Here is an 11,893-nt window from a genome sequence, read left to right as displayed (position 1 = left end):
TACTGATGACCACCGCACAACGACTGTTGCACATTGGTGTCAGATGTGAAGTTCTCACAATTTCCAAGTCAGGCACTGCACACATCGACGAAAGCACACTAGGCACACTGCTGTTCACTTCCCGGTGATGTCTATGACACCCATAATGCAGCAGATGTCATAAGGCCACATCTCATCTTGCAATGTTAAAGGCCATTATATGAAACACGTGAGAAAGTACATGTAGCGAAAATGCATGACAGCTTAACTCAACACAGAGGCCACTTGCATCACACTAGAAACATCACAGAGCTCCGCACTGGCTCAGGGTTGGGATACATGCAGTCACACACAACCAAAATCACCCTTCGCAGAATACTCACCCCCAACTTGCTGCTGATGGGCCCTCAAATGTCCATCCAGCTCTGGCTGTGTCACTGCCAAGATGCAAGCCATTAGTGGTGTCATGCTCAAGCGCGCCAACCTTCCAGTCCGAGAGAGCAGCCCCAGAGTCATCTCTGACATGTTTTTGCTCAGCCGGCGGATGTCATCCCAACTCTTGTGACTGTGTGTGTGCCGTCAGTTGGAGATACCTAGAGCCCGCATCTTGCATGCAATGGCCCTCCATAAGGCCTTACGCTGGTGGACTTTAAGCTGCAGGCATGGGAGACAAGAAGAGGAAGTTTCAGTGACACTGGGTTATGTACCACTGTGTCTCAGTACAGGAGCATGCACAAACTTAGCACAGCTATACAGAAATGTTTAGCAGAGGCCATACAGCATGACACATAGTACATTTGCATCAGATAATCACATAGAAAGGCATGCAGGCATGAGGTTGGACACAGTGCCTGGCCATCTCATACACATGCAGAATGCCAGCACTGAAAGCAATGTGAAGAAGGCCCTCATCTGTGATGCAGTATGTGAGAGAGCAAGACATACATTACATTGGAAATTATATGTAGGGGCAGACTCACTGTGACCAACACTACACACCCCTCAATGTCCTTGGCCTGTGAATGGCTCACTGTGTCATGGAAGTCACTTTTAACCCCTTCCCCGCTCATGACGGAACCACTCCCACATGAGCCACGGGCGCCGTGTGCTCATGACGGAGTGGTTCCGTCATGCTGCGGCCGTCGGCGGCCGCTCCTCCCACGCGGCGCTAATTCCCCGCCTGTGCGGGCGATTAGCGCATTGGGTGGAGTCATGACGGAACCACGCCGTCATGAGCACAGCTCACCCGTGACTCATGACGGCGTGGTTCCGTCATGAGCACAGCGGCGCCGTCAAGCCCCCAAACCCCCCCCAGCGCTGCGGCGGAATTCGCGCCGCAGCGAAGGGGTTAAGGACATGATCTTACATTCTCACACCCTTCTCACAAGGTCTGTCTTGTGCAATCCTCAGGCCTAGGATAGCTCATTGATGAATAGGGTGGCAGATAACACATTTGTCTCACCCTGTCCATGTCAAATTGGGCAGTATCTGTGCAGGCCAGGGGGACTCACACTTTGGTTAAACGTGGGCCATCAGAACATTCACATGCATGTACAATATGAGAGGGCAAACAGTGCCTACACATGCGAGTCAGTACACATAATGTGAACAAGGGAAGGAGGATGTTTCAGAAGTACAATAATCTGATGTTTGTTCCTAGGTGCATTTCCACCAAGAGTGTCACCCTCAGGCATTTCAATCTTGTGCATAATGCTTACATATCCATGGTGGCAACATTCAAATTGTACACACATCCTCTGGACGAAACACGGGGCATACTATCAAGGACGGCGTTATAATTATCGCCGCTTTAGCGGCAGAAAACTGCCGCTAAAAGTGGCGATAATGGGCTTGATAATATGCCACAGAGAATTCCAAAAGAAGCCCATGTTCTGGTGTGAACATGGGCTTCTATTGGAATTCTCTGCAGCATATTATCAAGCCCATTATCGCTGCTTTAGCGGCAGTTGTCTGCCGCTAAAGCGGCGATAATTTTAACGCCGTCCTTGATAATATGCCCCCACATTTGTAATGTCACAAATGAACATGTGAAAACCTGATGGACTCTGACATCCATTAGCACAGGCAATGTTTGTTCTGACTTTCACTTCCCAAACCAGCAGTGTCAATGTATGGCTGCAAAAACACTGCATGTCCCTCCCATCCTGAAATGCAGCCATGGATCTGTGGAAATTAGGCTACAAACCCCATTTACATGAAGTCAGCATGATAGGCAGTGTATCACACAAACTTACACTCACAGGCACATACTACAGCAGATCAACTTCATGTGTGCACTCTTTGCACTCTCCAACTTTCACTCTAACACACTTACCATTACATCAGGAGCACCATACAGCCTCCCATACTGTGAAAGCACCTCGTCCACCAGACCCTCCAGCTCCTCTGTGGTGAAGGGATGGGCCCTGATGTTCTCAGTTCTCGCCGTCACTGGGTCCAGGAGACAGAAACAGCAGCAGTTGTTGGTGAAGAATGTCAGGCAGCAGCGTCTGGATGCAGTGGAAATGTGTAGCTCTCTCCCAGACATGTAAAGCCCCCTGTGGCTGTTTCAGTGTTACTCAGCTGCTGCAATTGGTGTTCCAGGTCAGCTTTTTTCAAATGTGACCAATGATCGGCCTACAGTAGCGGAGCACGCCTACCGCGATTTTCAAATGTGTATTTCACTATCGCAATTGCGATTCCGATTGGCTGTAAGGGCATGGGCATTGGCGGTGTCACACCGCGGGGCCCATGCGGTTGCCACCGCAATTGTGCATCTTTCAATTGCATCCAATGACCGGCCCCGTGGTAGCGGAGCACATCTACTGCGACTTTCAAATGTGTATTTCACTACCACCATTGCAGTTCCCATTGGCTGAAAGGGCATGGGCATTGGCGGTGTTACACCGTGGGGCCCATGTGGTCGCTACCGCAAATTGGCATCTTTAAATTGGTGCCAATGGCCATGATTGCGGTGGTGGTGCATGCCTACCACGATTTTCAAAAGTGTATTTCACTACCGCGATTGCGGTTCCCATTGGCTGAATGGGCATGGTCACTGGCAGTGTCACACCGCAGGGCCCATGCGGTCAAATAGGCATCTTTAAATTGGTGTCCATGGCCGTGATTGTGGTGGCGGTGCACGCTTACGGCACCTATGGACACATCATGCTGTGGCAATGGCAATGGCCTGTTCTCACCATTAAACAGTAGACACTTAATATGAATCATGCCACCAGATAGTGTAATTCAATGCTAGTGTGACATTTAACTCACTGATGACTACATATGCCATGTCAGTGCACAGGATTACATGCATTGGCATGTACTCCCTCACATGTCACTTATGATGTTGTGCATGTACACAGAACTGTTGTGTGATGGGCTCTCAAATATGTACACATGTCAATGTGTGAGTTGGCTAAGCAACCCATAGTAATGATGGACTCACTACATAATGTGCGTATTTCACTATATAGATTGCTGAACTCATGTTTATACTTGATCTTTATGCACACACTGTGCTCATTGTGTTGGTAATGGTTGCCCTGTCCGACTCATGCAAGAAGGTGTGGCAGGTTCAGCAGCTACGTAGAAATCAGCAGTGTTGCTGTTTCAGACATGTGCTGTGTCAACTACTCTCTGGGCTGGTGACACAAGATGTTGGAATGTACCATTTGGCATTCACATAGTCGGAATCTGTTTTGGGGGTAATCACTATGTACATACTGGACACGTATACAACTACTTTGGATCAAGGTGTCTCTGCATGTGTCTTGTGCTGTAAACTGTAGTTTCAGGCCAGTCACGGTTGGCGCTGTGTCAGTCAAAACGTAAGATGTTGGACACATCTCATAGGGGAATTGAATTGACATGTGTCCCCTTTCATCTTACCTAGGAGGCTAACCAATGTGCATCGTCCATTCACATTGCTTGTGGACATGGAGGATGAGGACATCTTATGTGAATTCTGTTTGGGTCGACCTACCCTTCAAGGCCTATTTGTTTTGCAACTGGTTTGTTCCAGTACACGGTGTCCAGCTCAGGTGGGATGTTTCAACCAATGTTCAGCATGGTGCTACGTGATTTCCTGTCCGCTATAATGACCCACAAGGACATCTGCATCCATTTTCCCAGGAGACATGAATTGGCAGCTGTGAAGGTTGATGTTTATGACCTTGCCCACATCCCTAATGTTGTTGGTGCCATTGACTGCACACATATTGGCCTGGTTCCACCACAGGCATGTTAGCACATCTACAGGAACAGGAAGGATTTCCATTCCATTAATGTGCAAGTGGTATGCCAAGCATGATATGATAATCTCCCATGTCTGTGCCAAATTTCCAGGATCAGCACATGACTCCTACATACTGCGTAACAGCATCGTACCACAGCTGATGGCAAATCTGTTTTCAGAGCATGCGTGGACTGTGGGTGAGTACGCAGAGTCAAATAGCATGCTGTATGTGTGACATGCTGTCCTCAGCCACAGTTATATTACAAAATTGCTCTGTGTATCTCATACCTAGGTGACTCTGCATATCCCAACCGTCCTTGGTTGCTGAGCCCACTGAGGATTTCCAGGACCCCAGGTGAAGTCTGCTACAATGATGCACATGGGAGGACACTTCGTATGGATGAGTGTAATTTTGGTCTTCTGAAGTCTAGATTCCGGTGTCTGGACAAGAGCGGAGGTGCACAACTCTACTCTCACTAAAAGGCTTGTCAGATCGTAATTGCATGCTGCATGCTCCACAACCTGGCCTTGCGCAAAGAGACCCCCCTGATCCTGGACGATGATGAGCAGCAGATGCCCCTGACTGAAAACCCACACATGTCCAGTGACGAGGATAGTGGAGAGGAGGAAGGTGTCGACCTACGTCAACAGCTCAAGAAGCGCAACTTCCCTTGAGTGTGAGTGACATTGTACAACAGTGCCATTGTCTGCTGTCTTTGATGGTAGTAAAAAGGCCTAGGGGAGCTTTTTGAGTGCTGCCTGTTGTTGGCTCCGTGCTAATGGCTGATGTTTGTGGCACAGTGTATTCATGACCAGCCACGTGATTTCTATGTTGATATTGTTTCTTATTGTATTGTGTGCTGGTTTGTGTACCTTGATGACTAGTGTTGTGTACTGGCTGTGATGCCATCACCTGACAAGTGAATGTCGTTCTCTTGTGTCTTTCTAGGTCCCTTCAGCCTCTCAATGCCTCGTCACAATCAGAGCTTCTGGTGAATTGGAATCAGAGTCAGCATTTTACATCCTGTGATAAATATGGAGCTGACACAAAGACACAAAGACATAGGTGTAAATAATGTTTATTTACAAAGAGTGTTTGCGACAGACAAATGATGTTTAAGAAAATGGTGCAAAGTGAATCAATGAGTTGTCAGTGAAGGTATACGAGACAATAGAGTAGTAACCATATTGATGTGGTAACACAGTCCAAAAGACACCTGCCATCAACATTGCAGTGTGGGTAAGGATAGTCAACAAAGTCAATGTCAAGGTGAAGAGAGGTGCCATCATGGCTGGCTCTATGACTTGTGTGTGGCTGGTGCTTTGCCACGTGCTCCTCCAGTGGTGTTTCTCGGAGGGCCCCTTTTGCGTTTTCCAGAGGGGTCCTCTGCTGTGGGCTCAGCGGTGTCTGAGGAGTCATCTTGTTCCAGATCACCCCTCTCTGTGGCTGCTGCTGAGGTGGTGGGAGTATCAACCTGCGGGTCACTGGAGGGAGGTTGAGCTGTCCTTTGGGCCGCATGACTGTCCCTCAGAACACCCACAAGCTGGCCCATGAGGTCCCCGATTTGGCCCATATGCGTGTCCATGGACCTCAGCAGCAGGCGGAGCTCACGCGCTTCTTCCAGAACCTGGCCCATGTATTCTTGGGTTTGTACATATGCCCCCCTGGACTCTGTCAATGTTGGCCAGGGCTTCGGCCCCAGTGTCCTGTCGATTTTGTCCCACAGTTGCCCTCCCACCTGCCCTACTCTCCCGGACCTGTGGCTCTACCTGCCCTCCTCAGATTGTGGGGTGGTGTTGGTATCCCCTGAGGCAGGGAGAGTGTTGCAGGCTGCACTGGTGGTGGTGGTGGTGGTTGAGGCCGCACAAGTCGTTGCAGCAGGGTATCTTTGGCTGTATTGGCCTATGTGTCTGGATGCACACACTTTGGAGTTATATGTGTCATTTGTTTTTGTTTATTTAGATTAGGTTGGATTATGCTGTCTGTGCAGATTGCCTGAGGAGACCTTTTATCTGTTCCAGGGTGGTCTGGGATCAAATTGCCTATCCACTCTTTTTATGCAAATGTCCATGATTGTTGGACTTCTTTTGGTGTGGTTTGTGATACATGTATTTAGCTATTGCATTGAGTTCAGCATTCAATCATACATCTTTGAGTGGACCTCGGACATTTAGATGCACACTCTTGGTGTAGCATTGGGTACCAGGGTACTCATAGGAGTTTATTTTCACCTTTCTCAGAGATTGTCCCAGGTGTAGAGCAGTGAGGGGGGAAGATGAGTAGGGGAGGGGTATGTGTGAAGGTTATAGTTAAGTTTGACAGTCAGAGAATGTCACCGTGAGCCATGAGTGTTGTGCTAGTTGTAGAAACATGTCATATTAGTTATTATAGTTGAGGGGCTGCTCACTGTATGGCTTATGAGAGGTCATCTCATTCTGGTCCAATGCTTTACTTGCATTACTGGTTCACAGTGATACTGCACAGATGATAACTTTCATACATTTGTAAGCTCTGTGCCACACTAGTATTAATTGATGTCCTAGGAGTAGTGTGACATGTGGTACCTCTTAAATTCAATATACATATGGTGCCAGTCGTTTCTCCATGCATTTCCTGCACTGTGCCCTCCACTTTAGGATAGTTTACGTGTTATCATACAGTGCTGAGGGGCAGTCATACGGCCCAAAGGACAGCTCCACCTCCCTCCAGTGGCACGCAGACACCGCTGAACCCGCAGCAGAGGACCCCCCTGGAAAACGCAAAAGGGGCCGTCCGTGAAACACCAAGGGAGGATCACATGGCAAAGCACCAGCCATGAGCCAAGTGAGCATGGTGTCAATGTTTTGCAAAAGCATTTCTATGCACAATCTTGAAAAGTCAAAGATAGGAGGCTATAGCACAATGGTGCACACAAAATAAGCTAATACACAACACTCCACATTGCCATATTTGACATGCACACAGGAAATGCACAGTACAAATACAACGCCCATCAGAATGCATCCAAATACAAATACTACATTACACACACTGACCTGGCAGTAGAAAGATCCAACACAAGCCAAACACTGCATTCCTCAACAACAAATTCTTAACATATGCACAGCCACATCTCAAAGCAACCTCATTTGGACATCAGGTGGACTCACGCTTAGCAAGGACAATGCAGTATCCACTGACAGCATACAGATCACTTCACATTCAGGATGGGTAGCAGTACATCAGCAAACAGGTACACACTTCTCCTATCACCTACTGCTGCACAACTCAGGCAAACATATATGCATGGAACAATACAAAAGGACTGTGCTGGAAACTCATCTGTACTGTACATGAGCAACCATTACTGCAATCAAGTGGACTCAAATAGCACATGATAACTTGTTAAACAGTGCTGAGGGGAACAATGGTTCTGGACACAGATCATCCTCCCACAGTATAGTGTCACACAATGGAGTGGTGAGGATGGTTAAACACTGGCATGGCATGGAGGGGAACAGTTTTTGACTGAAGAGGTGTATACATTTGTACTGCACAGGTGAGGAGTGTACAGATCAAAAACACATAGAGGAGTAACTCTCAATGTGTAGGCCTCAGATGGTCTTCTTGGGCTGGCATGACTTTGAATACCACATAGTGGAGTAGATAAAGTGACATCAATGTATGTGAAAAGTCACATATAATGTTTGTTTGCCAGAGCCCGTCAGCACAGTAAGAACAAAGGTAAGCAAGAGCCATGGCTGATCACAAAACTCACAACACGGACATTGTAGTGACACACTCTGCATACTCACAGATGATGTGGCCAAAACAGTAGGTGGACCTTAGGACTGTGGGGTCACACAGATAGACTGTACATTGCTCTGGAAACAACTCATGCATGTGCACAAAATCTCCAGCAGGTGTCTGATCGTGTAAACAAACAGGCACTCGTCAACTGGATCATAAATGTGTTTAAGGGTCATGCTCAAGGGCACATACACATTCAAATGTACCTATGTGACTATGAAGCCAGACCTACACAAGATGACTACACATCTACACTGGCGTGTACACATCAAGATAGATTCCATAGATATGACAGACCCTGCCCACCCCTCAAATCATCATGTGAATAGAATTTGCTGCTGTTGTGGTACAGCATCCAAATATGACATGTGTACAAAAGTAGAGCCCCGACAATAAAATGATTAGGACAAGAGTAGACCATCACAGACAAACATCAGGGCACCATCAAGCCGCTGACTCAATAAGCACAAAAGTTGCTGTAACCTCTGGCAACCTCGGCAAAAGCAAATCAAGTAGATGTCAATGTGATTGTGGCATACAGAGCATGTAACAGATGAACATATGCACGTACATTGACTGTATCATTAGCAAGGACAGCGACAAAGCTCAGAACATAAATAAAAAAATCTATTACATATGTCTGTATCGGCATCAAAAGTGCAAAACATTAAGGCCAATGCCAGTCCAAAATTCAAGTCCAGACATGTGAGCATGAAAACTTGTGCAACAAACATGCAACACAGTCCACTGCCATGGGAATCACCCCAGGATAGGGGACTTGGCTTCAAAATTGGGTGTAAGTTGAACTGGGAGGGGGCTGACTGCCTGGGCCAGTCAGAGGACTGGACCTGAGAGAGGGAGAAGTGGCAGAGGTAGAGGGATCCGTGGATGTGGGAGCTTGATGGCTGGTTGGACCGGGTGGAGTTGTGGCACGGGGAGGCAGAGACATGCTGTGTGGAGGCTCAGTGGCTGATGGTGCATGTGAAGGGCTGGGTCTCAATTGTTTGGAGATCTGAAATCCACCAAGTGTCTTGCCACAGGTGAGAAGTGAGGTGGCCCCAACAGCCTCCCTCTTCCCCGAAAGTGTAGCAGGTGAAGGTGGTGGATCTTCCCATGGGAATTTCTAGACCTGGTGGTATGCTGGGGTGAGGGTGGCCTTTTCCCCTCTGTCCCCTGTTGTGGAGGTACACTCCCCACTTTGCTCTCCTGTCCACGCTTCACAGGGGTGTGGGTGGGAGTGGTAGCTTTGGGCGAAACAGCCCTTGGAAGGAGTTTGGGGGCAGTTGTGGCAGGCGCCAGGTCCACGGCAGACAGGGCAAGCATTTGTGTGACTTTGGGATCAGTTGTGGGGATGGGAGTGCGATTGAAGGGCGAGGAATGTAAGGTATGCAATGTGGATGCATGGTTTTTTCCTTATGTCTCTGAGTGTCCTGTGATGTGCTTGTTGTGGTGCAGTCATGTGTGCACTTTGTGTGCTATGGTGATGGTGTATGGTGTCTGGTTCGCTTGGAGTGCTGTTGTTGTGTGCTGCGTGTGGATGACTGGGTGCCTGAGTGCTCTGGTGTTTGTGTTCTCTGGTCAGGTGGGGGCACTGGGAGGGTGGTCGCAGAAGGGACAGGAGCTGGACTGTGAGCTTTGGACTGCTGAATGGCTGCCGTCACTGTGGAGGACAAAGACTGGACAGTTCTGTGCAGGCCACCCAAGTCCGAATGAATGCCCTCCAAGAACACAACAATCTGTGACAATTTGTTGCCATGATCCTGGAGGTCATTCAAGAGTGCAGTCTGACCCACACACAGCTGCTGCAAAATGTCTATGGCCTCCACACTGAGGGCAGCAGGGGAGACAGGGGCAGCGGTGTCTGGGGGAAGGAGACTCTACCCTTCTTAGGGCAGCGGACACGGATAGCATTTGGGGAGCATCAGGCAGGGTGGACACAGGATGGGGTGTGGCGGATGAAGATGCAGATCTTGAACTTCCTGAGCCCGCCAACACCGAGGAGTCACTGCTGGAGTTTGAAGATGTGGAGGTTGGTGTTTCCAGACGGAAATCCTCTAGGGCACTCCTGTACCCCTCTGAGGCGCTGGTCCCCTCAGTGTCGCTGTACTCCCTTGGACTAGTTGTACCAGAAGCTTCCCCAACAGTGTCAGGCCCCTCTCCTTCCCTGCCCTCGATAGATACTGCAAGAGACAGAGACATAGGTTCAGTAAAGTGGCATCCTCACAAACATTATATGCAACACAAATAGAAATACTTGGACTGAGGCTCCCACAGCTAACTACTCCATGTACTCTCTGCATATTCCTAATTTCTGCAATTATCAGCTGATGCATGGAAACATGCTTAGTGGATAGTCATGCTCCATGTTGCGTTGACACAGCCAAATATCCGAGCATGTGTCTAAATTTCAACATCACATACTATCGTCTGTAGGCACACCTACATGTAAGAGAGCTGCACATTCAAATATGTTGTGTTTCTCACACTTGAAGTATGAGTTCACTGAACCTCACAGATACAAAGTGAAACTTATCCATTGTCAAGTGATATTACATCCTTAAATCTACAATGTAGGGCACTGAAGCATAACTACAGTTGTACATTGGTGTGAACTTTATAGATGTATCAATTACATGGAAGTGCACAACACACATCTCTAAATGCACACTAACATGATGCACACTGCTGTTCACTGCCAGTTGATTTCTCTGAGACTCACACTGCTGCATATGTCACATGGACATATTTTGTGGTGATGAACTGCAAATAAGCTCCATGTACCAATGTAGTCACATAGACAATGCACAATCGCATGATAAGGGCAATGTAATGTAAACCAACACCATTCCAATTGCCTGACATGCAGTCATTGATCCAAGGCATGAGAGTGCCTTCTGTAGATGAAGTGGTGAGTGGCCTCCATTAGGACAGCTAATGTGTGCCAATACCTAGGGTCTGGCATCTGACATCCCTACGTAGTGCTGACTGATGACATCCATTACACATCAATGTGCCAATAATTCACTCACTGATTAAACACAGTAGCCACAACGTCACCATGCACTGATGCATATGGACACCCCTCCACAATGAACACATACTGAGGACTGACACTATGAGTAACATTTGCTTCTTTCATTATTAAATTATAGTCCAACACCTCACTCACATCACATTTTGCCATACCCACTAAGCACAGCCAACCATGTTAAGCCCTAGTGCCAATCCAATATCACAATAGCCAGGGTTAGGTACATTGCATGAAACTTCCATAGTCTAACGATCCCAGTCATATTGCCATGTGCACAATTGGCAAATGCAAATCAGCCAATGCTTCACTGCAATCATCACCATCTACCACATCAGCACTTGTGTGCACTTGCTGTCACTGTGGCAGGAAATTACATCATGTGATGTTATGCTGCTGATATTAGGCTAAACGTGTTGCAGTGATGCTGTCATCTGTATCATGAAGAAAAACACAACCCATGGGACAGGTGTAACCTCTACAAACTCACTGCAGCGTGAGTCCACATTTGTGCATGTATCTAGACACTTACATATTATCACATGAGCACACTATCGTGGTAGCCACACAGCACACACAAACCTGACAAGTCTTCTGGGCTACACACTTCACCCAATGTCCTTTCCTGCGTAGGAATGTCTCTGTTCAGACAACATTCACCAAATGGTAGATGAAAACCTGTCAAAATGACTTGCTATGACACCATTCATGATTTTGCCACATGGGAATTTAAACGTTGTACATATGCTGAACTTCTGCACTCACCACTGAGGCTACTTAGAATTGATGGCATTACACAAGAGACATATCAGAGGTCCTGGCTTGCTCTGGTCTGGAATACATGCAGTCAGTCATA

Source organism: Triturus cristatus, chromosome 3_1 (assembly GCF_964204655.1).
Source record: "Triturus cristatus chromosome 3_1, aTriCri1.1, whole genome shotgun sequence".
Classification (NCBI taxonomy): domain Eukaryota; kingdom Metazoa; phylum Chordata; class Amphibia; order Caudata; family Salamandridae; genus Triturus; species Triturus cristatus.
The sequence above is the reverse complement of the archived record's forward strand: the minus strand, read 5'-3'. Positions refer to the sequence as shown.